The following is a 27,889-nucleotide window of genomic DNA, read 5'->3' as shown; positions in this document are numbered from 1 at the left end:
TGACTTTGAAGTGTGTATCTTAATGTTGTTTCTTTTTAAAATTTAACATTCCTTTTTGTAATGAAAATGAAGCATTTATAGTCACTGCTAGACATTCCATCATTATCAAAAGTATTATACCTTATACAAGTGTCAATTTACAGATTTCTTCCTTAAAAGAAGTCTAAAGTTCTTCCTGGAGTTTCTGTCTTCGTTCCTTAGTTTCCAAACTACCCCTTTCTCTGTAATACCGTCTTCCAAACTTTCTGATGTTACTAATAATGGCCACCATTTATTCATCTCATATTATCTACCATCAACTTCACATATATCATTTCACCTAAATCTTCTGACAGCCATAAAAAGTTGATATTATTACTATTTTGTAACTGCAGAAACTAAAATTCAAGCCTACAGACTAGCTGTGGCAGAAGTAAGGCAATGTGAATTCAGCCAAATACTTAATTTGTTTCCAAATTTGTAAAATGTGAATCATCTACCAGCTACAAATGGTCACTTGCCACCTACCTCTACAAGATTGAATCGTGAGCTGCTGCAGCTGCTGACCTTCAACACCCCCTGAAAGGAGTTCAGGGTGGAGATCAGGAATGAGGCACTCTGTGCTCTGGGAAAAACTGGCAGAACAGGCCTTCAGATAGATATTTTCAGGAGAAGATTTTATGAGTCTGATTTTTGCACCTCCTCGTATCTAGAAAAGCACTAAAGTCTTTTATGGTGACGTCTGCTCCTCACGACTAGCAGAAACCTTCTGCAAAAATGTGTGCTTGACTGCATGCACCCCGCCTTCACCACAATCACATATATACCGACCTTCCGCCCGCCTCTTCAGAGCGCTTTCTCCGAGCTTTCTGAAACGCTGTTTCCTGGGCTACAGACTTCATTTTGCCCCAAATAAAACAACTCACAGCTCTCATGTTGTGCATTTTTTCCAGTCAACAAATCTCATACGGCTACTGTATTGAGAAAATCCATATAAGTACTTAGAACAGTGCCTGACAATGATAAGCACTTGATAAATAAGTAATTATAATGATTATTACTACCATATTGCCATTTTGATTCTTTGTCCCTTGGACTTCAAAATTCCACTTACTTCAACTAAATTACCTTGGCTTTTTAGAAATGATTTAATTTCTAGAACAAACAAGAAAAGCTTCTAAGAAGTTATATTTTTATCTAAGGTTAATGCAACATTTTATCTTTTTCACTTTTTTGGAGCAGGAAAGGGGGGTGGGTCAGTTAAATGGACAGAAAAGCTGGAATATGAATTCTCAAATCTAAGCCCCCTCTTTTTTCTCCTGGATTGTTTCTTTTCCTCTAAGTAGTACTTCAACTTTAAAAACATTAGAGGAACCAATGTAAATGTTCATTTCCAGCCCTTCTTTCCAACTTCCCCCAAAGCATGTTCTAGACAGCGGGGAAATGTAAAGGTAGAAGAAACAAAACCAAGACTGGTATTACCATTATCCCTAGCATTATGTATTGTCAAATAACTAAATCCTATTTTGAAGAATTAAATAATTTGAGAAACTAAAACTGATTCATTTATAAGTGACCTTCTTTCACTTCTTTCCTATTTTCGAGTTCTTGCGCTACGCCTCCACGCCCCGGGGTGTAAATTTTATTTTTCCCTTAGTGTGAGGGATTTGGTTGGCAAGCCTAATCTCCAACACTGAAGTCGCCCCTCCCGCCTCCCTGCCCCGGGCGCCCCCCTCCAAAGACCTCCAGTGAAAAAAGGCCCAGCACTTTGCCTGCAAGCTCAAGTGAGACTCTTCTCTTCTCCCTGCCTTCGGCCAGGTTCCTCGCCTTTGGCATGGCTTTCCTCACCCCTAGGTTGCACCACTCTCTGCGGTATCTAAACAGAGCTACCACACACCTGGCTGCTAGGTTAGGTGCCAAAGTACTTCGGGTAAAGCGTGTTCCGACTGATCTGGAGCAACAGTTCTACCAGACTTGTGTCTTTCTCTCAGGGTCAAAACTAAAATCCGAAGTGGAGCGCCCCGAGCCACAGAGAGAGTGTCTACAGCGTTGACAGTGGCCTGGAGCATGCTCAGTCCGCCTGGAGTCACTGGGCGGCGGCCGGCCCCCACTCGCGGCCCCCGGACTCAGGCGGAGCCGCGGGAGCTCGCGGCCACCCTCCTCCTCCCCGCACCCCCCTCCCCCGTCCCCCCGCCCTCCGCCTCCCCCAGCGGCGCGGCGCGCGCTCCCAGGCATCCACAAGGGAGCTCAGCCGCCTCGCCTGCCCTCCCCGCCGCCTCCACCTCCTCCTCTTCCACCTCCTCCGGCTGAGGCGGGCGAGGACTCGTCCGGGGACATAAATAAATAAATAATTCCATTCACCCGGGGACAGCGAGGCGAACCGGCGGCGGCCGGCGGGGGACGGATCGCTGCAGCGCCCACCCTGTGCCGGAGACCAGGTAAAGTAAGTTACACCCCGGGAGGAAAAGAGCAGAGGACTGGGCGCCACCGGAGAGGAAGGCGAGCGCTCATCAGTCACCCGAGCTGCCCGGGGAACCGCACGCGTGTGTGTAAATAATGGCCAACATGTGACACGCACGCCAAAGCCATTAGCCGGCGAGCCCTTATATAGACAAAATTCCCCCAGGCGGCTGCCGGAGGAGAGTTCGCGTCACACGAGCGCGGACCTCAGCCGGGTGCAGCCCCGGGGCGCGCGCGCGCGAGCGTCGGAGAGGGGGGCCAGAGGGGTCTGGGGCGGAGAGCGCTCCGTGCGCCCGCGTGCTTCCGGCCAGGCGACGCCAAAGCTCCGAGCTTCTGCGCAGAGGCTCTGCCGGCGCGGTGCTCCCCCCATCCTTACCCCACGAGTCCCTCCGGCAGGTTCCCGCCTGGCGTGTGCCGCTTGCGCTTCTCAGCAGCATCCCGCCCCTGGCCCGCCAGCACCCCGGGGTGGCCTCGGCCGCAGGAGCTGGGGATGGGGGGTTGGTGAGAGAGTGTGTACGGAGCATCTTCTCTTTTAGCAGATGGTGGGGGCTCGGAGAGGCTGGAAGGAGAGGACGCAATACCAGGGGGTTCGAGTTTTGTTCTTTTTCGGTCCACAGGTAGCGTGGCGGGGGCGAGGCCAGTCGGGGGCAGAAAAGGAGTGTGACTTGACGAGGGCGGAGGAGGGCCTGCGCCTCCCGGGCTCACGCTGGGTTTCCTGCGTGAGCTGCTGCGCCGCGCTGGGGGTGCCAGGCCCGGCCAGGTAGCGCGGGAGGCTGGCGAGGTTCCTCCTTCGGGCGGATGCTGCTTCGCAGCTGCTCCCTCCACCCCCATTTTCTCCCTTACTTCCGCGAAACGGGATTGCAGACTGCCTTGGCAGGGCTGGGGGGGGGAATTTTGTGGTCTACGTCAGGGATGTTAAAATTACACACACACACACACACACACACACACACACGAGGAAATGTGCGGTTTCCCTCTGCCTCTCCTTCCTGAAATAGTACTGAGTGGGGTAGTAGTACGAAAGCTAATGTTTCGTGTCCTCCTTTCTTGGGTCTGTTAAGGGACGCAGCAGAGGAATAAAAGCACGGGCAGTGGTGAGGGTGATGTGAAAAAGCCTGGAAACAGTGGGCACTAGGTGCCGTTTACTGGCACCTCATGCTTTATGAGTAAATCCAAACTGGGAACTCGGGAGGGCTGCAAACTTTCAACAGACACGTCGGCTTGAATGCGCTGTGTCATTGAAACCTCAAGAACTACGTGTGCATTTGGGGGAGAGTGGCTGAAAAATTAGAGCTGGGTGGTGGCTGCAGAGAATGATGAGGATTGGACAAGGTGACCCTTATTTGGCCCTGGTGAGGCAATCCTAGCTCCACTTTCTGCCTCTGACCACAGTGCATTTGAAGCAGTCTAAGTCAGCTGGCCTGAATGATCTCAGTAAAAGGGAAGGATTACGGTAAGCAACTCAGTGTGTTGCATAACAATTCATAAAGTCAGAAATTAGTTTTTGCAAAATTCATAGCAACAGTTTGCAATTAAGTACTGCTCCCCCCACCCCCGCTCGGACTATTTTAATAATGGTAAGCGATCTGAAATTTTAACACCTTCTCCCCAGTGTCCTAGTTCGTTCACCTTCCTTTAAATGCTCAGTTTATTTCTAGACATGCATTTACTCTTCTATAATATCTGGCTGATATCTTTGGCCTTGAGCCCTCCTGAAGGGAAAGAGGGCAAAGAGGCTTAAAGAAATATACTTTATCCAGAGTTATATTCCTGGTTCATGTATCTAAAGTAAAAGAAGTCTCCTGCAATTGCTTTTCATTCTGTATTCATTTATCAAACATGTTTTTGAGACATTCACATGGGAAAAGGTAATTAACTTTAGAGTTAGACCTAGATTTCAAGCTCAGTTCCGCACTTTTGTAAAATTGGGTAATTATTTAACAATCTCATCGTCAGTTTTTCTTATTCATAAAATGGGATTTGTGGTATCCACCCTGAAGTGCTATGGTGAGGAATAAAGTATACGGAAAACACTTAATAAATAAACTAGCTATTCTGAACCCCTAAAATCACCCCAGACACTGTACTGTGGTTCCCAAGATGAAGGAGGTTGGAATTCTGCTCTCCAAAAACTCAACGTCTAGTCATCTAGGATAATCTTCCTCCTGTCCTCTTTGTTATCAGTCAGTTTCCTCTCAGTGGAAGAAGCATATATGTCAAATAATTTGAAAGGGATGTGGCAATTTCAAGAAATTAAGATGTGCTAAAAGGCAAATTTGAGAAGGGTACCTTGCCTCAGAAACCTGTGTGTTCAGCCCCATCCATCTGCCCATTGAGAGTGACCCAGTATAAACAGGTAATGGAGGATTTTCTCTTGTTATGAGGGCAGGACATCCCTTCCCCGAAGAAGGTCTTTGCTAATGAATTGATTTCCATTTTTTTGAGAGACTGAGCAGCAAGTTTTTTCTGCACTTTGGACAGACTGATCCACTCACTCTGAGAAGCCCAAGAGTATAGTAACTATAACAACATTTCTGTAATGCTACCATGTTCTGGGCACTGTGCTACCACTGTCTATTAACTCCTTTTATCTCCTTAACAATCCTGAGGTAGGTCTGTCAATATCCACATTTATAGAAGAGCAATTGAGGTACAGAGAGTTAAGAAAGTTGCTCAGTTTGCACAGCTAGCAAGTGGCTGAGTTGGGGCAAGCACCCAGGCAGGCTGTCTGATTTTAACCACTGAGTGGTACGGCGTATGCTGCACGAAGCTGAACGAGGGCAGGGACTTTGTCTGTCGTGTCCTCTCTTCTCAGTGCAGTGCCTGGCAGGTGATAGTCCTGAACAGCTGCTTATAGAAAAAATGAAGCGCGGAGGGACAGGAGGAGAAACAAACAAGGGAAGAGTGAGCCTCCTTTCCTGCCTACAACTCTAAATCTGGCAGGGGAATCCCTCACGGACTTTGCCTGGGGGACAGGATAGTTGAGGATCTTTTGAAGAGTTGTTTGCCTGGTCCCGCATTATTTATTCTGTGTAAGCACATGCATAGAAATAATTCATGGTAGCTAGTGTCAGGTATTAAATGTTTGGCATTAAGGCTACTAGGTTGTTATAAGGTTCACTGGCTTGTTTTTCTTAACAGATTTTTGGGAACCTTTTGGAGAGCCAAGTTTCTCAATAGATGGCATGATAGTGCTGGATTGCATAATAAGCCACTGAATGGACTCTCATTGTCTGAGAGGTCATCCTTGTTTGTTCGAGGCTTTCTCAACTATTTGGATCAAAGTGTGCAGGAAATGTGTTGGGAAACGACTGCTCACTAAGTTTCAGTGTGTAATAGAATTTTTTTTTTAACTGACGGAGCAAGCTTCGTTTTCTCAGTTGGTCCCTTAAATGGTGAATCCAGGGTCCTAATCTGCCTACTTGGAAGATCCAGTAGTTTTTATTAATCTTTATTGAAATCCCAAATAAGTTCTTGAAAATTTTACAGGACATTTGGGTGACAACTACAAAATGCTGGTGTAAAGATATTGTTGTTAAAAATTTTGTACACTTAGGATAGCCCCACAAAAAAATGACATACTGTGTGGTTCAGATATCTGAACTGGTGATTACTGTTTATTTGGCATTAAAACAGAAACTTTCAATGGAAAATATCTAGTATGGGTGGTAACACAGAGAAATATTCGTTTAAATAAATAAAGATCTGTACAAACTGTTGGTATTTTTAAAAAGCAGTTAAATTAAACATTGGCTGTTTCCTCACCTAATAACACAATGAAATGTATTCTTATTAATCATGTACACCCCTAAACAGATTCTGATTAGAGCTAATACGTAGAAGAGTTATAGATTATAAGAAGCTGCCCTACTAAATAATTTACTTGAAGACCTATTTCTTTTGGAACTAGATTAGATATGAATAAACAGTAAAACTAAAAGGCATGTATTTGCTTGAAAAGTTTCTAAGGGATGAACTGTATTAATGATATTTGCCTGTTTTTGAAACTGATTCTCCAAAATTTCAGAATCTGAAGTTCTATCAGTTTTTCTCAAATATACAAAAGGTGCATTCAGTGATAAACAGCATTATGTGACAGTGTTTCTAAACAGGTGACACTGTTGGCATTTTGGGCAGGGCTCCTCTACATGGATTAGCAATGCCTCTTCTATTGCAGGACATTTAGTGTGTATGGCCCCTGTCCTCCATATGCTGCTAGAGTCCCCTCAGTCATAATTACTGAAAATGTCCCCTGAAATACCTTTTGGAAGAGTAGTACTAGATGGGATTGAAAACTATTGGCCAATAAGATCAAATTGAGAATGTTTAAGGAGATTATCCTTGAAATGCGTGTACCTTCCAATAAGAAATTCTTTTGTTTTTTCTTCAAAGGATAAAAAGAGTAATCTCCTGTGAAACTACTTTGATTTAAAGGAGTGAGTCCTTCCCCCTAAAGTATATTAAGTATTAATATTTCAGAATCAGGTTATAATTGGCCTCTGAGGGTCCAAATCTTCATTCGCTTCACACTGTCAACAGCCTCTGGTAACGTTGGCACCTGCTGCTTCTTAAACTCTTCTCTTCTGTGTGCTCTTTGTGCCCCTCTTACTTCTCTGACTGCTCATTGGTGGCTGCTTCTTCGGCTTTCCTTTCATCTCCTGCTCACTCAAGTATGTGTTCCTCAATTTCCGTTTGAGTTCTTCTCTTATCTGTATTTGATCCATTGGCAAAGCTCATCCTCTCTTGGCCTGTGTTTTGACCTCAGTAGGAGTAACGCCCAAGTCATTATCTTCAGCCCTGACTTTCCCATAGCTCCAGGCAGCCCTTTCCAAGTACCTGCTGGACGGCTTACCTCTTCTGTGCTTCTGACACGGCTAACACCCTGTGGACTCTTCTGAACACTGTCTTTCCTTTCCAATGAAAGCCCCTGTTGCTTTCATTGGTATTAATATTCTCTTCTAGAAGCTTTTGAGACCCTCAACACCCCCAGCCTTACGTCTTACAGTCAGGTGCTAAGACCTGATATCCAAAATGCTTCTTTCACCAGTTTCCTCTTTTCTGATGCTGCCACAGAGTTCAGGCACATTTGACATACTACCTAGAGTCATGTCCTAGTCTCTTAGCGGGTCTCCTCATTTCTAGTCTCTCACTGTACCAGTTAATTCTGTACGTACCACGAGATAGTCTTACTGAAATACACCTCCTTTTCCTATTTGTTAATAGCACTTTGTGACTCCCATTACCTAGGTCTAAGGACCAAGGTTTCAACCTCTGTAATTCCAAAAAGGTTTTCCAGGCTCATCTCCCACTGCCACCATCCTCGAGTCAAATTGACCTGTCCCCTGTGCCTCATTTATCTTCATTCTATTTCCTGACACCACACCTTTGGTCTTGCTGTTCTTTCACCTTAAAATGCTCTAACCTCCTGCTATTTTCATGTCTAGCTTCAACCTTCAAAGCTGAGCTTAAACACCACATTCAGATTTCCTCCGAAGCCTCTGGATAGGTAGAAGAAGCTTTTCTAAAATTTCGGTAACATTGCATTGTAATCTGTCTTGTGTGTTTTAAACATTGTATTATAGTTGCATATAGATTTGTATATCTTTGGTTTCCCTATATACTACAAATTTCTGGGTATTGGGAATAATAACATATCCATATTTACATATCCTTTAGCACTTTGGTGGATTACGGAGTTACATGGGACTTAGAGGACATTGGTTTCTGCTTTTCTTTATTGTTTCTTCAGCATTTTCAATATACCACCATCTATTTTTATTTTAAGTATGTTCACTGAGGCAGCCTGTTCTTTTAGATACAGTTCCAGTTGTGACTGCATTCTTCTTGCTTCTACCTAGGACCCTCACACAGCTTTCCAGGGCCACGCAAAATAAATCTTGCTCTGGGTTGATTGAGAGCCTGTACCTATGTGGTGACAGCTCACGTTCTTACGTTTTCGCTCTGAATTTAACATATTCCGTTTTTCTACCTGTTCTTTACGGGACCTGGTGAAGCTATTTTTTAAGGCCATTGTGTTTCTGGAAGCATTCAAGTTTAGGAAAGTCCATATATGTACAAAAGAGTTCAAGGATGAAAATGGTTGCTTATAAATATAAATGTTTGAACCCTTGTTCGTGAGCCCATTGGTCATCAATATTATCTCTTTTCAGATGAAGTCAGAAGGTGGGAAATAAAGGCATATAGAGGGATCCACTTTTGGAAGAACCCACTGTTACCTCAGGGCTGAACATTTTCTTTCCGTGGCCCTCAGTGTAGTGAATGAATGAATAAACCACCGAAAGGAAGGAAAGAAGGAAAATTCACTTTAAATTTTGGTTACAATTAGATATTAGCCCCTCAGTTAAATTATTTACCTTTGTAGATTAATGCCGTAAGAGGTAAAGCACCTAAGATGCTGTGTGTATCTGTGTGTGTGAGTGTGTGTGTAAGAAGTGAGTTTAGAGACCAAAGATGTGGCTATTAGGTAAAGCTATAGAGATCACTTTGAGTAAAAATAGCTTGCCTTTATCAAACACTTCTATGTGTCAGGCATCATTTTACATATTCATTTTACACATTTTAACTCATTTAATCCTCCAAACCTTATGAGGAAGCATTGTTTTGACCCTCATTTTACAGGTGAGGGAATTAGGGCAAGAGGTTAAGTATCTCGCCCAAGGTGTGTACGTCTTGTCAGTGGAGGGATCTGGATTTGAATATATTAACCACAATAGACCTTCTCAATATTAGTATTTTAAAATATGTAGTTCTGCAGTAGATTTTAAGAGATTCTAGAGGAAGGAAGTTTGAGAAATGTTAAAAAAAAAAAAGACCAGTCAAGGATAACGAATCTTGATCTGTTAAAACACAGAGTCAGCAGAATGATAAGACTTCCTTACTGTTTAAAGGAAGTATCTGGAACCAAACTAAGATGCTTAGAAAAAATAATGACTTCTTATCACGCTTAGAAAAAATGATGACCTCTTATCGCCTGTGGACTCAGGGAGGCTGGGGAACCATTAGGGACTGAAGAAACAGTAAGTCCCGGATGTTATCCCTTTAGCACAGGTAGCAAGATGATAGGGGTGGACTGGGCATGGGGTGGCAAGTCTCTTGTGGACACCCCAGGCTGTGGGCACCAGTGGGTACATGAACAGAGTAGTGTCTAGAGAATTCCCATGGATGTATAGATGTCAGATCTGCAGTGAAGTGGGCTTTTGAATAAAGCCTATGACGTATTTCAAGCCAGACAATGTAATCCTTTAATAACAACTATTTATTCATCCACTGCGCTCCCAGACACCGTTTTAGATGTTAGAGATGGCAAACAGGTAAGCTCCTTTTAGTCTTGAGTCCCACAAATAAAGGAACATATTCTCAAAACAAGGCTAAGCAATTTATGTCCTTCAGTCAGCTTTTTGTAGACCTCCGATGTCGTCTTCACTCTGTAGTTTGTCTCAGTTTGTGGTTCTCTCTTTTCTCTTTTCTCCATCACAGTGTCACATGGTAGATCAGAGGCTTTGTGGTTAGTTAGATAGACCTTGATGGAACTTTGACTTAGCCACATCTCAGCTGTTTAACTCAAATCAAGATACGTGAACCTTCAGAGCCCCAGTTTCCTCATTTTAAAAAATGGAAACAATAAAACCTATATCACAGGATTGTTGCTGGAGAGTAAATAAATAATGCAGGTAACTTAGAAATGGTAATCATAATCATTTTGCTTTTATCTCTACCAGTATTTTTGGTGCATCTTGAGGCAGGGCCTCTTTATTTTTGAGGAATTCTTTTCTGTGCACAGGTATTTATGAATTATAATATTACTGTTCACAGCCTGAGCCAAGTAGGAGATTCATAAAACAACAACAACTCATTGACTTTACAGTTATGTGGGTCTTTCCCATATAGACAAAGCTCTGGTTTTTGGTACATATAGGAAGACAACTCAACACTGATATTGATGCTGCAAAAATATTTCAGTGCTAAATTTTTCACTTAAACACAATGTTAGTAACATCAGTTGGGACTGTATCCCAAGGGAATTTTAAGATGGAAATTTCTTATTTTCCACTTAGAAGTAGCAGTGCACATAAGCACATTTAAAAGCTATGACAAAGAGAAAAACAATAGTCATTCTATTATCACGACTTAGAGACATTTATTCATATTAAGATGCAAACTTATGGCAACGTAATTATTGGTACCATGTAAGTGCTTCTTATGTGTCTGATCTCTTAAAAATAGAATTTCTATTCCTCATTATTACCAAGTAAGATATATTATATTCATTTACAGGTAGAATAAAGACTCAGCAAGATGAGGCTGCCCATTAGAGAACCCTAAGAGTCAATGTCTCAGTAGATGTTTCAATGTAGGTAGGATGCTAATGGCAACTAGATCTTGCTCCCAAATCTTAAAATCAGTTTAAATCAGTAAATAATTAAGTATTGCTCCATGAAGTAATATGCACAGAGACCTGAAAAGATCATGTATAAGACATCTTTCCTGACCCCCCTGAGGAGACACTAATTTCAGAGACATTCTCTATGTGTGTACAGTTAAAGGTACAATCCAGAGTAGGACTGAGTGTCAAAATAAAATGATAAAGCAGTGATTGTCTACGGCAGAGGTTGACAAAGTATAAATAACCCTTGGGCCACATCTAGCCTGCTACCTGTTTTCATAAGTAAAGTGTTTCTGGAATATAGCCACACCCATTGGTTTCTGTATTTTCTGTAGCTGATTGCCTGCTGCAGACAGAGTTGAGTAGTTGTGACTAAGTCTGCAAATCCTAAAATATTTACTATCTTTCAGTTTAGAGAAAAATACTTGTTGACCCCTGCTCTAGGAGTCCAGAAGAAGGAGACTTTACTATGTAACGGAGCAATCAAAGAAGGCTTTAATGAAAGAAGTGGAAATGTTTTTAGAGCTGAGAGATGAATAGTCTTTAAGTGAAACGAGGAGATGGTCATTATAAGTGCCCCAAAACTCGAGAGTAAAAGCAAAAAACACATGGATAAATACAAAAGTCTGCTGAAGTATAAGGATTATATTTCTGTATATAATTCATATAATACTCATTTATCTTTGAGTATACTTTTTGTAAGTATTCATCTAGAACTGTGATTCTTAAACTTGATGGGACATTTGAATCAATTGGTAAAAAATAAGATATATTTTTTTACTCATTGATCTGTGATACTGAACTGTGGAAAATCACTAATCTAGAATACTTATTCATTTGCTATTTTCTGTTGAGGACAGAGAATATTTTTTTCTCAAATGGTATCTCTGCCTCCTTAAAGTACATGCATGCTGGACATACATTAATAATTTTGCTAATCACTAGTTATAATAAAAATAATACTAGCTATTGAGCACACAGCTAGGTGCCAGCACTATGCCAAGAGCTTTTTATACCTTCTCACATTAAAAATTTACAGTAGCCCAATGAGGTAGATGTTATTATTCCCATTTTGCAGAAGAGAATACTAAGAATAGATGGAACAAGTGATTAATTGCCTTTATACTACAGTAGTAGTAAATAGACCCTCTTTAATATCACCAAGAAATTGACTTTTTTAAAAAGAGAAACTTTTTTGTGTGTGTATTTTTTTTTTTTTTTTTTTTTTTTTTTTGCGGTACGCGGGCCTCTCACTGTTGTGGCCTCTCGCGTTGCGGAACACAGGCTCCGGACGCGCAGGCTCAGCGGCATGTGGGATCTTCCCGGACCGGGTCACGAACCCGCGTCCCCTGCATCGGCAGGCGGACTCCCAACCACTGCGCCACCAGGGAAGCCCTGTATTTTTTTTTAATTAATCTATTTTATTTATTTTTGTATGTGTTGGGTATTCGTTGCTGCGCGCGGGCTTTCTCTGGTTGCGGTGAGCAGGGTCTACTCTTCGTTGCGGTACGCAGGGTTCTCATTGTGGTAGCTTCTCTTGTTGTGGAGCACGGGCTCTAGGCGCACGGGCTTTAGTAGTTGTGGCACGCAGGTTCAGTAGTTGTGTCTCGTGGGCTCTGGAGCGCAGGGTCAGTAGTTGTGGCTCACGGGCTTAGTTGCTTTGCAGCGTGTGGGATGTTCCTGGACCCGGGCTCGAACCCTGCATTGGCAGGCAGATTCTTAACCACTGCGCCACCAGGGAAGTCCCTAAAAAGAGAGACTTTTGGAGGTAGGGCATAGATAGGAATGGGCTTTCAGAAATTTAAAAAAAGTGAATTTGCCAATTTGTTCTATTATGTGACTTCTTTTCTTTTAAAAGCATTGTGCCATATTTTTATAAAAGTTGAGTCTGCTTTCACTACAAATTATTCTACAAATTTTTATTGAACATACTGATGTTTTTTTGGACTGGAACTTTCTGTACCCTTTCTGTTTCTCTTGTTTCTGTCACTTTCTGTCCATAGATCTTAACCTTGTCTCTTAAGGTTCAGTTATTTGTAATGTCCTTCCTTTCTTCCTTCTTTTTCTGTAGTATCCCTTCCTAATATCATATAGATTCCAGTTACTTATTGCCTGGTGTCTTCAATGTAGCAATAAAATGCTTGAATGCATTTTCCTAAAGCCATGGTCTCTTTCAGAAGAAAAAGAATCGATGCAACTAAATACCCGTTTCTTTTTCTGAACTTAAAAAGTGGCAGGTACTGCAGGAATATTTGCATATCACTAATTGGTATGACAACATAATAAGTAGATAGGAAAAGGTGAATGATTCGGAAGAAACCTCAGGGAATATAAGAAAATGTAAGTCCATCCCCTGTGGACCACATTAGCATCTCTGTGGGGAGTCACCTGGCCGCTGTGTCCCGGGGAGAACATTAATTACACTCAGTAATGGCCTGCTACTGGAGGATTTACAGATGTCAGATCTCAAGCTCGTCTAAACATTATTTCCCTTTTTATCGTTAATTTTCTTAGTAATATGTGCTGTAATTTAAGGGAAAGAAAGCACTTCAATGAGGAAGCATGCAAATTTTTATTGCTTTAAGTTTATTTTTATCAGTAACAGATATATTACTCTATTAAGCTATCTGGGCCCATTATCTACATTTATTTTCAAATATTCCAAAAAAAGGGCCTATGCACTTCTATAGCTGTATCACCAAATTAAAAGTCTTATTTTAAATGCTTAGAAACCTAATTATTACTGTTCATTGGGTTACTTCAGTACTGATGATCAAAATTATTATGCATATTTGACCTATAACTTTCACTTCAGAGTGAACGTTCCATCCAACGTTTTTAGTCTATAATCTATTTTAAATTATTTCACATTTTATTAGAACTCTTATTTTACTAGCTTTTGTCTTGAAGCAGTACTACTAATGTCTCCTCAGCTATACATTCAGATATTGAGTTGTGGTCTATAAAATCTAAATTTAAAAATGTAATTTTTTGCTATTCTCTTGGTGTCCAAAGGATTTACACACTCAGATTTTTGGGATTGGGAAAGGGAAAAGAGAAGACACATATCATACTTGGTGCTGGCTGTGTGCCCGAGATAAAGCTGCGGGCGCTTTACATGTATCACCTCACATAATCCAGAAAGTCATTGTCTGACCAGCAGCCCTATAATATGGGCATCTGGCATTGTTATCACTAAGTTAGAATGAATTGAAGTATCTGATATCTCAAGTAGGTTAGGTCACAAAGCTCTATTTTCAAAATCCACATTTTTCCCTATGTTCCATGTAGTTGTCCCAGGTAGGAGTAGATTCCTCCATCTTTGCATAAACATATTATAGAAAAGGGAAACTGTAGGGAAGATAAAAGAGAAATACTTAGGATTCTGTCCTTCTGAATTGTGCTACTTTTTAAGAGTCATGCTTTTAAGTATCAGAATCGCACCTGGAAGTCTTTCACAAAAAAACAAATGACAAAATTAAAAGGACAAGAAAAATGTTGGCAAAATTGTATTTTGTCCCTCTTCTACATTGTCTCAGTCTGTTTGGGCTGGTATGACAAAATACCACAGACTGGGTAGCTTATAAACAACAGAAATTTCTTTCTCAGCGTTCTGGAAGCTGGAAGTCAGAGGTCAGGGTGCCAGCCTGGTCGGTTGAGGGCCTGCTTCTGGGTTGCCGACTTTTAGCTGTGTCCTGGCGTGGTGGAAGGGACTCTGGAGCTCTGTGGGGTCTGTATAAGAGTACTAATCCCATTCATGAGAGCTCCATCCTCATGACCTAAGCACCTTACAAAGGCCTCACCTCCTGAAACCATCACACTGGGCATTAAGATTTGATCATGAGTTTATGGGGCCACGAGCATTCAGACCATAGCACACATACATAATCCTTCTTTCAAAAATGTCAGCTCCATGAACTGTGTATACTGGGACTGAAGTTAGTACCAAGAAATCGAGTAGGCACGGATAACACTATTGAATTAAGGCTATGTTTAAATAAATTGGGATCCGAATATTGTTTACTTTTTTCTAGTACTTGAGTATGCTTTTTTAAATAGGTACATTCAGCTCCAATTGTACCTTAATAAGAAAAACAATTCATGACACATTAAAAAAAATCTTAGTAATAATTGGTTCATTAAAGTACTGTAACTTCATTATAACTTGAAATTCAGTGTAAGAGTTCGTCTTACACAGAGTCCATTTCAAAAGTCCATTTCAAAAGGATGTTTTAGAAGGAAGTCCCCCACTATAAGCAATTTAGCTCTTTACCTTAGCCTTGTTATAGGAACGGGAGCATTCAGCTGTAGCACCTTGAAGATGGTGCTGTAATGAAATCCTAGCATCATTGTTTTAAAATGTATTCCTTTTGTAGTAGAACAACTTCAAAATATATGATTGAGGTACTACATGTTTTAAAATGTGAGACAGTTGAATTGAACGCTATGTCTTATTTATCCAGTGTCTGATACACTTACAGTGTGAATGGGACTTTTCTTTACAGTTGAAAAGAGAATATAATTGGTTCATTGCAATTAAAATGTCCTTTCCTTGACTCCAAAAAGGAGGTGTGGGAAAATTTATCAGGTATTATTACCATCTACTGAATAGTATTTTATAGGACAGAGTTGATGGGGAAAACAGGAAATGCTCTGATGTTAATTGAACACTTGTATGGACAGTTTAAGAGCACAGACAACCTATGTCTTAAACAATCTATAGCATTTAAGTTGTAGTTTACCAAAATCAAGAGTCTAAGGCCAATAATTCAAACAAAGAGAAATTATGCAACTAAGGTATTCCTGTATGCAGAGGGCCTCTTCCACAAAGGTGGAACTAGAGATTCAAGTTGAAAACATACAGGATTATGATCAATAATCCTATGAATAATTATTAATTAATCCTGAACACAAATATAATATCCCCAAACAGTCCATTGGGGTTAGAAAAGTTTCTACATGGACTGTTTTAGCTCCTGAGAAGGGCCATCTTTTGTAATCAAATCATTAATGATTTCAAAGGAAGTGGTTCTGATATGCTCTTTATGTTATTAAAAGGCATCAGAATAATATAAGGTAGTTGAAGTGCCATGATTTTTTTTAATTGAAATACAGTATAGTTGATTTACAATGTTGTGTTAGCTTTCAGGTGTACAGCAAAGTGATTCAGTTATATACATATATATATATATATATATATATATATGTATATATATATATATATATATATTCTTTTGCAGATTCTTTCCATCATAGCTTATTATAAGATATTGAGTATAGTTTCCTGTGCTATACAGTAGGTCCTTGTTGTTTAAATATTTTATGTATAGCAGTGTGTATCTATTAATCCCAAACTCCTAATTTATCACCCCTCCCCCTTTGATAACTATAAGTTTGTTTTCTATGTCTGTGAGTCTGTTTCTGTTTTGTAAATAAGTTCATTTGTATCATTTTTTAGATTCCACATATAAGTGATATATATTTGTCTTTTTTTTAAATAAATTTATTTATTTATTTATTTTTGACTGCATTGGATCTTCGTTGCTGTGTGTGGGCTTTCTCTAGTTGTGGCAAGCGGGGGCTACTCTTCTTTGTGGTACTCAGCCTTCTCATTGTGGTGGCGTCTCTTGTTGCGGAGCATGGGCTCTAGGCATGTGGGCTTCAGTAGTTGTGGCTCACGGGCCCTAGAGCACAGGCTCTGTAGTTATGGCGCACAGGCTTAGTTGCTCCATGGCATGTGGGATCTTCTTGGGCCAAGGCTTGAACCCATGTCCCCTGCATTGGCAGGCAGATTCTTAACCACTGCACCAACAAGGAAGCCCCCATACATTTGTCTTTCACTGACTTACTTCACTTAGTATGATAATTCTAGGCTCATTTTTTAACTTTATTTCATTAGAGAATCAAACTTTGTTTTAAAAAATTGTATATTGAGGAAACTTGCACAAGCCTTTTGGATAGCCTTATCCACCAGAGGGCAGACAGAAGAAGCAAGAAGAACTACAGTCCTGCAGCCTGTGGAACAAAAAACACATTCACAGAAAGATAGACAACATGAAAAGGGAGAGGGCTATGTACCAGATGAAGGAACAAGATAAAACCCCAGAAAAACAACAAAATGAAGTGGAGATAGGAAACCTTCCAGAAAAAGAATTCAGAATAATGATAGTTTAGATGATCTAGGACCTCAGAAAAACAATGGAGGCAAAGATTGAGAAGATGCAAGAAATGTTTAACAAAGACCTAGAAGAATGAAAGAACAAACAGAGGTGAACAACACAATAACTGAAATGAAAAATACACTAGAAGGAATCAATAGCAGAATAACTGAGGCAGAAGAATGGATAAGTGATCTGAAGACAGAATGGTGGAATTCACTGCTGCAGAACAGAATAAAGAAAAAGAATGAAAAGAAATGAAGACAGCCTAAGAGACCTCTGGGACAACATTAAATGCAACAACGTTCACGTTCTAGGGGTTCCAGAAGGAGAAGAGAGAGAGAAAGGACCCGAGAAAATATTTGAAGACATTATAGTCGAAAACTTCCCTAACATAGGAAAGGAAATTGCCACCCAAGTCCAGGAAGTGCAGAGAGTCCCATACAGGATAAATCCAAGGAAAAACACACCGAGACACACAGTAATCAAATTGGCAAAAATTAAAGACAAAGAAAAATTATTGAAAGCAGCAAGGGGAAAATGACAAATAACATACAAGGGAACTCCCGTAAGGTTAACAGCTGATTTCTCAGCAGAAACTCTACAAACCAGAAGGAAGTGGCATGATATACTTAAAATGATGAAAGGGAAGAACCGAAAACCAAGATTACTCTACCTGGCAAGGATCTCATTCAGATTCGATGTAGAAATCAAAAGCTTTACAGACAAGCAAAAGCTAAGAGAATTCAGCACCACCAAACCAGCTCTACAACAGATGTAAAAGGAACTTCTCTAAGAGGGAAACACAAGAAAAAAAAAGGACCTACAAAAACAAACGCAAAACAATTAAGAAAATGGTAATAGGAACATACATATCGATGATTACCTTAAACGTGAATGGATTAAATGCTCCAACCAAAAGACACAGGCTTGCTGAATGGATACAACAACAAGACCCATATATATGCTGTCTACAAGAGACCCACTTCAGACCTAGGGACACATTCAGACTGAAAGTGAAGGGATGGAAAAAGATATTCCATGCAAATGGAAATCAAAAGAAAGCTGGAGTACCAATACTCACATCAGATAAAATAGACTTTAGAATAAAGAATGTTGCAAGAGACAAGGAAGGACACTACATAATGATTAAGGGATCAATCCAAGAAGAAGATATAACAATTATAAATATATATGCACCCAACATAGGAGCACCCCAATACATACAGCAACTGCTAACAGCTATAAAATAGGAAATCAACAGTAACACAATAATAGTGGGGGACTTTAACACCTCACTTACACCAATGAACAGATCATGCAAACAGAAAATTAATAAGGAAACACAAGCCAAAATGACACAATAGACCAAGTAGATTTAATTGATATTTATAGGACATTCCATCCAAAAACAGCAGATTACACTTTCTTCTCAAGTGCGCATGGAACATTCTCCAGGATAGATCATATCTTGGGTCACAAGTCAAGCCTCAGTAAATTTAAGAAAATTGAAATCTTATCAAGCATCTTTTCTGACCACAACGCTGTGAGATTAGAAATCAATTACAGGGAAAAAAACATAAAAAACACAAAAACATAGAGTGTAAACAGTACCTTACTAAATAACCAAGATATCACTGAAGAAATCCAAGAGGAAATTAAAAAATACCTAGAGACAAATGATGATGAAAACACGACGATCCAAAGCCTATAGGAAGCAGCTAAAGCAATTCTAAGAGGGAAGTTTATAGCTATACAAGCCTACCTCAAGAAACAAGAAAAATCTCAAATGAACAATCTAACCCTACACCTAAAGGAACTAGAGAAGGAAGAACAAACGAAACCCAAAGTTAGCACAAGGAAAGAAATCATAAAGATCAGAGCAGAAATAAATGAAATAGAAACAAAGAAAACAATAGCAAAGATCAATAAAAGTAAAAGCTGGTTCTTTGAGAAGATAAACAAAATTGATAAACCATTAGCCAGACTCATCAAGAAAAAGAGGGAGAGGACTCAAATCAATAAAATTAGAAATGAAAAAGGAGAAGTTACAACAGACACTGCAGAAATACAAAGCATCCTAAGAGATTACTACAAGCAACTCTATGCCAATAAAATGGACAACCTGGAAGAAATGGACAAATTCTTAGAAAGGTATAACCTTCCGAGACTAAACCAGGAAGAAATAGAAAATATGAACAGACCAATCACAAGTAATGGAATTGAATCTGTGATTAAAAATCTTCCAACAAACAAAAGTCCAGGACCAGATGGCTTCACAGGTAAATTCTATCAAACATTTAGAGAAGAACTAACACCCATCCTTCTCAAACTCTTCCCATAAATTGCAGAGGAAGGAACTCTCCCAAACTCATTCTATGAGGCCACCATCACCCTGATACCAAAACCAGACAGAGATACTACAAAAACAGAAAATTACAGACCAATATCACTGATGAATATAGATGCAAAAATCCTCAACAAAATACTAGCAAACAGGATCCAACAACACATTAAAAGGATCATACACTATGATCAAGTGGGATTTATCCCAGGGATGCAAGGATTCTTCAATATATTCAAATCAATCAATGTGATACACCATATTAACAAATTGAATAAAAACCATATGATCATCTCAATAGATGCAGAAAAAGCTTTTGACAAAATTCAACACCCATTTATGATAAAAACTCTTCAGAAAGTGGGCATAGAGGGAACCTACCTCAATATAATAAAGGCCATATATGACAAACCCACAGCAAACATCATTCTCAATGGTGAAAAACTGAAAGCATTTCCTCTGAGATTAGGAACAGGACAAGGATGTCCACTCTTGCCACTATTATTCAACATAGTTTTGGAGTCCTACCCATGGTAATCAGAGAAGAAATAGAAATAAAAGTATTCCAAATTGGAAAAAAAGTAAAAGTGTCACTATTTGCAAATGACATGATACTGTACATATATAATCCTAAAGATGCCACCAGAAAACTGCTAGAGCTAATCAGTGAATTTGGTAAAGTTGCAGGATACAAAATTAATGCACAGAAATCTCTTGCATTCCTATACACTAATAATGAAAAACCTGAAAGAGTAATTAAGGAAACACTCCCATTTACCACTGCAACAAAAAGAATAAAATACCTAGGAATAAACCTACCTAGGGAGACAAAACACCTGTATGCAGAAAACTGTAAGACACTGTTGAAAGAAATTAAAGATGATACCAACAGATGGAGAGATATACCACGTTCTTGGATTGGAAGAATCAATATTGTGAAAATGACAATACCACCCAAAGCAATCTACAGATTCAGTGCAATCCCTATCAAATTAGCAATGGCATTTTTTACAGAACTAGGACAAAAAATCTTAAAATTTGCATAGAGACACAAAAGACCCCAAATAGCTAAAGCAGTCTTGAGGGAAAAAAAACGGAGCTTGAGGAATCAGACTTCCTGACTTCAGACTCTACTACAAAGCTACAGTAATCAAGACAACATGGTACTGGCACAAAAACAGAAATATAGATCAGTGGAACAGGATAGAAAGCCCAGAGATAAACCTATGCACGTATGGTCAACTAAACTATGACAGAGGAGGCAAGGATATACAATGGAGAAAAGACAGTCTCTTCGATAAGTGGTGCTGGGAAAACTGGATAGCTACATGTAAAAGAAGGAAATTAGAACACTCCCTAACACCATACACAAAAATAAACTCAAAATGGATTAGAGACCTAAATATAAGACCAGGCACTATAAAACTCTTAGAGGAAAACATAGGAAGAACACTCTTTGACATAAATCACAGCAAGATCTTTTTTGATCCACCTCCTAGAGTAATGGAAATAAAAACAAAAATAAACAAATGGGACCTAATGAAACTTAAAAGCTTTTGCACAGCGAAGGAAACTAGACACAAGACGAAAAGACAACTCTCAGAATGGGAGAAAATATTTGCAAACAAATCAATGGACAAAGGATTAATCTCCAAAATATATAAAGAGCTCACGCAGCTCAATATTAAAAAAACAACCCAATCCAAAAATGGGCAGAAGACCTAAATAGACATTTCTCCAAAGAAGACATACAGATGGCCAAGAAGCACATGAAAAGCTGCTCAACATCACTAATTATTAGAGAAATGCAAATCAAAACTACAATAAGGTATCACCTCATACCAGTTAGAATGGGCATCATCCGAAAATCTACAAATGACAAATGCTGGAGAGGATGTGGAGAAAAGGGAACCCTCTTGAACTGTTGGTGGGAATGTCAATTGATACAGCCACTACGGAGAACAATATGGAGGTTCCTTAAAAAACTAAAAATAGAATTACCATATGACCCAGCAATGCCACTACTGGGCATATACCCAGAGAAAACAGTAATTCAAAAAGGCACATGCACCCCATTGTTCATTGCGGCACTATTTACAATAGGCAGGTCATGGAAGCAACCTAAATGCCCATCGACAGATGAATGGATAAAGAAGTTGTGGTACATACATACAATGGAATATTACTCAGCCATAAAAAGGAACAAAATTGGGTCGTTTGTAGAGATGTGGATGAATCTAGAGACTGTCATACAGAGTGAAGTAAGTCAGAAAGAGAAAAACAAATATCGCATATTAATGCATATATGTGGAACCTAGAAAACTGGTACAGATGAACCGGTTTGCAGGCCAGAAATTGAGACACAGATGCAGAGAACAAACGTATGGACACCAAGCGGGGAAAGCAGCGGCAGGTGGGGGGGTGGTGGTGTGATGAATTGGGAGATTGTGATTGACATGTATACACTGATGTGTATAAAATGGATGACTAATAAGAACCTGCTGTATAAAAAAATAAATAAAATAAAATTCAAAATAAAATTGTATATTATTTGCCTATTCAGACATCTCCTTTCTACATTTCTGGGAATTCTCTCAAATTCCTAGAAGTCTGAAAATAAAAACATACACAACCTCATAATTTCTCAATTTGACTATGTGATTTTTGTTTCCAATATGTCAGTGATCACTAATAAAAACTTTCTTTTCCTTCGCTTGACATTGAGTTTTATCTTTTTTTATCCCCCCCCACCCCCCCACACACAATCTCCTCTAGCAGTAGTTTCCTGATAGGATTGAAAAGAGGTATGTGGAGAGAAGTGTGTGCCAAGACTGGCAAGAACTCAGATGCTGCATTTGTTGCCTCTGTGAAACGGGTGCACCGTATAGTCACGTAATTGCGCCGATAATAATACCAGCGAAGTGACCAGGCATTCTTATCTTTAGTGACTGTTCCTGTTCTCAGAGTGTCATGGGTGCTGTTGCCATTGCCCCAGAAATCTGCCTTTGGCATGTTGCTGAAACAGTGTCCTAAGCAACATAAAGACACTTGTGCCGCTGACATTTGTGTTTTCTGAACACATAAGATGTGGATTTTTCTGTGAACTTTAAAGCGCTGGAGAGTCTAAAAAGATGCGCCTCTTGGAGCCTGCTTGTTGCCTCATCCTGGACCCAGGCCTCGCTCCTGCCTCGTGACTTGACTTTGTTGGATCTTGGCATTGACCCAGGCCAGCACCTAGTGACTGTGCCCTGAAACGCCCTTTGGTTTTACTGGAAGGGGAAACTACAAATAATAGTCGTGGGAACCTAACAGTTGCCAGAAGCCAGACTGACAAAGAAAACCATAAGGACCATGCAACAGCATGATGCCTAAAGTAACTGGCTTTTAGCTTTACCACCCTGAGCCTGTAACCTTTAGCTATAAATACATAGAGTAGGGATTTCATTGTACAGCATTTTACTTGTCAGAGAACAGTCGGAAGCACTTATTAAAGTATTTACTGAAGGTGGGAAGCACTCTGATAGTTCCTAAATAACATCTTTTTATGGGAATTCTCTTGTTTGCTTCTGACCAAACCATTTGATCATTTACTTTGAACAAAACTAAAAAAATTAGATGGCAACAATAATCATTTGTCATGCAATTCAGATATTCTGGGTAGACCACCGGAAGTGTCGAATTTGTACTTATCCTCTATAAGTAAGCTCTTAGTTTTCCCTGAGTTTATTTTAAATTTTGATAGATATTTTAGTTTTTTAATGAAAAAAATTCCAGATATTTTTTCATAAATACAAAAAAGAAATATTGTGAGTTGATTTTAAAGTTACCTTATTTGCCTTTTATTGTGTAAAAATTACCGTTATCTTCTTAAGGCTCTGCTTGATTCTGTTCTTTAGTTACTTAAGTCGTCTCAAGTCAACTGTTAATAAGGGTAAAAATAATGTTCAATAGACTGAGGAAGGGGAACTGGGTCAGTTTTATTCTGGAGAAAATTATAGTCCATAGAAATTAAAGGAATTTCAGCATTTACAGAATAAGCCCATTACATGAGGAGAGCTAAGCTACGTGTAATGTATTTCCATATTCCTGTAACGTTCATTATTTAAAAGGTAACTAGAACTCACTTCTATTATTACCCTTAATAGCATATTTTCTAGCATCATTACCCAGTTAAAAGTTAAATTCTGCCTGGGAATTTACCTAAAATCAGTGAGATTTTAATTGTTATATGTTTTGGCATAAATGTATTCTTTGGAGAGGTGGCTGGCTAACTTTATTAAATAATTAATTTGATTTTTTTTCCTACTGCATAGAATTTTGAGTTAATACGTAGGGTGAATGAAATCAGTTTTTTTTTTTTTTAGGATTATTAGTAGGCCCTCTTCTCCATAAAGAATGAAATAAAAAATTTAATCTGCATATGTTCTTGCTCTATTCTACAAGTCTTTAGTCATGTGAATGTATCACCTAAATTAGCGCACATTCATAAGATTTATAAAATGGTTTATTCTTATTCAATATATATACACTTCTCATCCATCATTATTAATGTACTATAAAATGCTACTTGGCTTTGGACAGGCACTAGCCTCCGAACTATAGTCAGTTCAGGGAATGCCTAAATTCAGAATTTTCCAAACTTATTTACAGATGCCATTTTTGAACAGAATTTCAAAGCGTTGGAATTTAATGGAACACCACTGAGAAAATATTGCCTTGAGGAAAAGACCTATGTGTTTAAACAAAATAGAATTTTTTTTTTTTTTTTTTTTTGCGGTACGTGGACCTCTCACTGTTGTGGCCTCTCCCGTTGCGGAGCACAGGCTCCAGACACGCAGACTCAGCAGCCATGGCTCACGGGCCCAGCCGCTCCGCGGCACGCGGGATCTTCCTGGACCGGGGCACGAACCCGTGTCCCCTGCATCGGCAGGCGGACTCTCAACCACTGTGCCACCAGGGAAGCCCCAAAATAGAATTTTGAAAGTACTATTCATAAAGTCATGCCTGTGCCTGAAGAGTAACTGAATTTGGATTTCATTTTCATAATTCAAACATGTGATATATTCTCAGGTGTTTTACAGTGCATATCAAAGTAGGTAGCCCACTGTCCCTGTTTTCATAATAACACTACCAACATCAAAATCACATGGGTTGGGCTTCCCTGGCGGTACAGTGGTTAAGAATCCACCTGCCAATGCAGGGGACACGGGTTCAAGCCCTGGTCCAGGAAGATCCCACATGTCGCGGAGCAGCAATGCCCATGTGCCACAACTACTGAGCCTGTGCTCTAGCGCCTGTGAGCCACAACTACTGAAGCCCGCATGCCTAGAGTCCGTGCTCCGCAACAAGAGAGGCCACCGCAATGAGAAGCTGGCGCACCGCAACGAAGAGAAGCCCCCGCTCTCCGCAACTAGAGAAAGCCTGCACAGCAATGAAGACCCAATGCAAACAAAAATAAATAAATTAATTAAATAAATTTATTTAAAAAAAATCATACGGGTTACTAAAATTTTTATATTAATATAACAATAATAAAAACAAAATAATGTATGGAATTATTGAGGTGGGGAATTAATTGTTGAAACCCGGGGTCTGGCCTAATCTACTCAAAATAATTTAAATATAACTTCATTATTAGGGAGCTAAATGAACACTTCTCATGTGAGGTCACTATGGTTACTTTGTTTATTATTCATAGAATCACTCTGCCTTCCCAAACCTTGAGGTTTTAATCATTAGAAAAACATTTATTTTACTAACATCTGGTTCCCTTATTTCTATGGATTGCCACATCATACACAGAGGCATTCTAAAATTTTGAACGCCTTTGCTAAAAGCTCTTAAATGAAATATAGCTTTATTTTACTATCGTTAAGTAACTGACCAAATTTTGTGCAATCCTTGAGGGTTTTGTGGGGTTTTTTTTCTTTTTTTGCTTCACAGGAAGCAAAGACATTTACTGTGTATTACAGAAATATTATGAAAAAAAATATTGGAACCATTCCCTGACATCTGTAACCCATTTTATCTTCCATTTTACAGTTATAGCATTATAGCTTGTGGCCATGTCACTGAGTTGCTTAATTATCAATACCATTTATATGCTCATCTGCTAAATAGACTTCATAGATTTCCTTAAACACACGACTCAGCATCCCTAGATCATTTTTCTCACCATATTCTAAAGCTTTATTCCATATATTACATACTCAAACATTTGTTAAACCACATGGCTAACCAACATAGATTGCTATGTTATTTTATACAATAGATTTTAAAATACAGGTGCTTAGTATGTTTTTGCTAATTGTGTTTCCATGTAAGCTTATTCCATCTTTTCTAGCATGACTGAGACCAATGAAATGAAAAATATTGTTGTACTCAATAATGGGGTTAAAAGATGAATAAAAGTCACCTGCATTCAAGCCCAAGAACAAGGCTTCCTAAATTCTGACTAATGTTTGCCAGTCTATGAAAACAGCACACTGGACTTTCCTTCCACATTTCCTGTACCCTTCAAGGAAGGGTGAAAATAAAGATTATGCAAAAACTAATTCTTTGAAAGTAGAACATTCCCCTCCAAGTCTAAAATGCATGACAGTTAACAGTACTAATTGTTCAGTAATCACACCCTTATTGGGTGTGATCTTCCTTTCTTAATAGTGCCTCTGGTAATAACGTACACATAGATATTAAGGTCGGGAACTTCCAAAGAGAAATGGTTGACTCTTGACCACTGACACCATCATCCCCATCTTCCTACCCATAACTCACTTTTTTCTTGGTTTTGTGGGAGTCACCTATCTACAATGAAATTTTGGTATAATAAGTGATATCTTTGATAGTAGAAATGCTGTTTTACTTGGAAGTTGGCTGTGTTTTCTATGTAGAATTTTATGCTGATATAATTTTGTGATTTATATATATTTTTACCTGTTCCTATATATTCCCATTTACAACACCTGGTTATAAAGAAAATTTTCATGGAAATTTTATTTTATATATTTTTTTTAATTTTTCAACTACCCTGAAAACTCTGCATGTTAGATGTATCTAAACTGAGCATTTCAAGTCACTGAGTGACTTCTTACTTAAACATGAAGATTTTACCAGATACTTTCTATTGAAGTGGGCATTTAACCTTTACCTAATCTGATTTGTGAGCTAAACCCTTTTCCTTTTCAGATTTCTAGGATTCAAACAAAGGCAAATTTAAATTGCAGACTTGTATCGAAGACTTCCAATTTTACACAGTCAGTCTGTGTAAACTGAATCATTTACTCAAACAAACTTAGAGTTATTTAAGCACATTATTTCACCCCATGTATTAATCCTACTGAATCCATTGAAAGTGATTATCTAGCTTCAGTTGACTGCTTTGCAGGCATATAGTTACTCACCATCTTACAAGCAGCTCATATGTTTCTTAGCCAGCTTTGTTTGTTGGTAAGTTTATATTAATATTAACCTGAGAGGGAAAGTGCCTGTGAATTTTATTAATCTATGAATTGGAAACGTTCACACCAGAAAGGCAGATCTTTGGCTCCCTGCTGACAGATCCTGAGGGAATCTGTCCCTTTCCACAGCCCTAGTGAGGATAACCATGTGTACATCACATGACGTGGGCTGAGTAAATCAGAAATGATGGGCACTGGAGTTGTGAGAAATCAGTAACTCTGATCTAGTGGCTATGTTGGCACGTATGCAAATAGAGGAAGCTGCCAGGCAGAGAGAAGACAGAGCATATGCTCAAAAGAAGCAGTTACAATTATGTTATCATAATGACTTTCGTTTATTGAGTGCGTACTGTCTCAGGCACTGTCCTAAGCCTTTTACATGCGTTATCTTGTTTAATCCTATAAGAAAAGTACTGTTACTACTTTTTTACAAAAAAAGGAACCGAGGCACTGAGACATTCAGTGACTCACCACAGTTCACAAAGTTAGTAAATAATAGAGATAATGTTTGAGACTAGACACTCTAACCTCAGATTCCACATTTTATCACTTAGATTATACTCAGCATCTGAACCCGTTCAGGGCCCTAAAGAGACAGAGGAGGCAGCTGCCTAACAACTCTACAGTTGAGTTCTGTGTTGATAATGTTTTTTTTTTTCTTTCTCCCCTTTTCCTTAAGCTACACTGAGTGAATTTTGATTCCTTGCCGCCATAGATCCCTGCCCATGAAATGGATTGGATTATTCATGTTATTCTAGGTTTTGCCCGCATAAAGAACTCTGAGTGTTGTAGATTCATTGCTGGGATTCTAGATGCAAAGCAGAACACATCAACTTGGAAATTATTTACTGCTTCATATAAAAACCCTTTTTTCTGAAAAGGTCCAGGTAACTACTGAATTTATAATGAGGGGTGTTTATGAAAAATTTGCACATGAAAGCAGCACAATGTGGTCTGCATTGGAATTAATATTAAGGACGCAGACATCAACCAAGTGGTCTTACTTATGGATTGAGAACAGTTTTCGCTATGTAGTGCTCAAGAAGTTATAACATTTCTCTTGGCTTTTTCATTAGTCAGGAACGTT

The 27,889-nt window shown here is 39.3% G+C and overlaps 1 protein-coding gene across 5 annotated transcripts in view; it reads left to right on the top strand.

Moving 5' to 3' along the window:
* Positions 1 to 2,047: 2,047 nt before the first annotated feature.
* Positions 2,048 to 27,889, top strand: part of SLC16A7 (solute carrier family 16 member 7) — a 163,097-nt gene continuing 137,255 nt past the window's right edge. For all 5 annotated transcript variants that reach the window (XM_079936630.1, XM_079936628.1, XM_079936629.1 and 2 more), the window contains exon 1: positions 2,048 to 2,417. The gene's annotated coding sequence lies outside the window, so the exon portion shown is untranslated. The remainder of the gene's footprint in view (positions 2,418 to 27,889) is intronic.

Source organism: Stenella coeruleoalba (genome assembly GCF_951394435.1).
Source record: "Stenella coeruleoalba genome assembly, chromosome: 11".
Classification (NCBI taxonomy): domain Eukaryota; kingdom Metazoa; phylum Chordata; class Mammalia; order Artiodactyla; family Delphinidae; genus Stenella; species Stenella coeruleoalba.
Note: the sequence above shows the minus strand (reverse complement) of the source record. Positions and strands in the feature narration are given on the sequence as shown.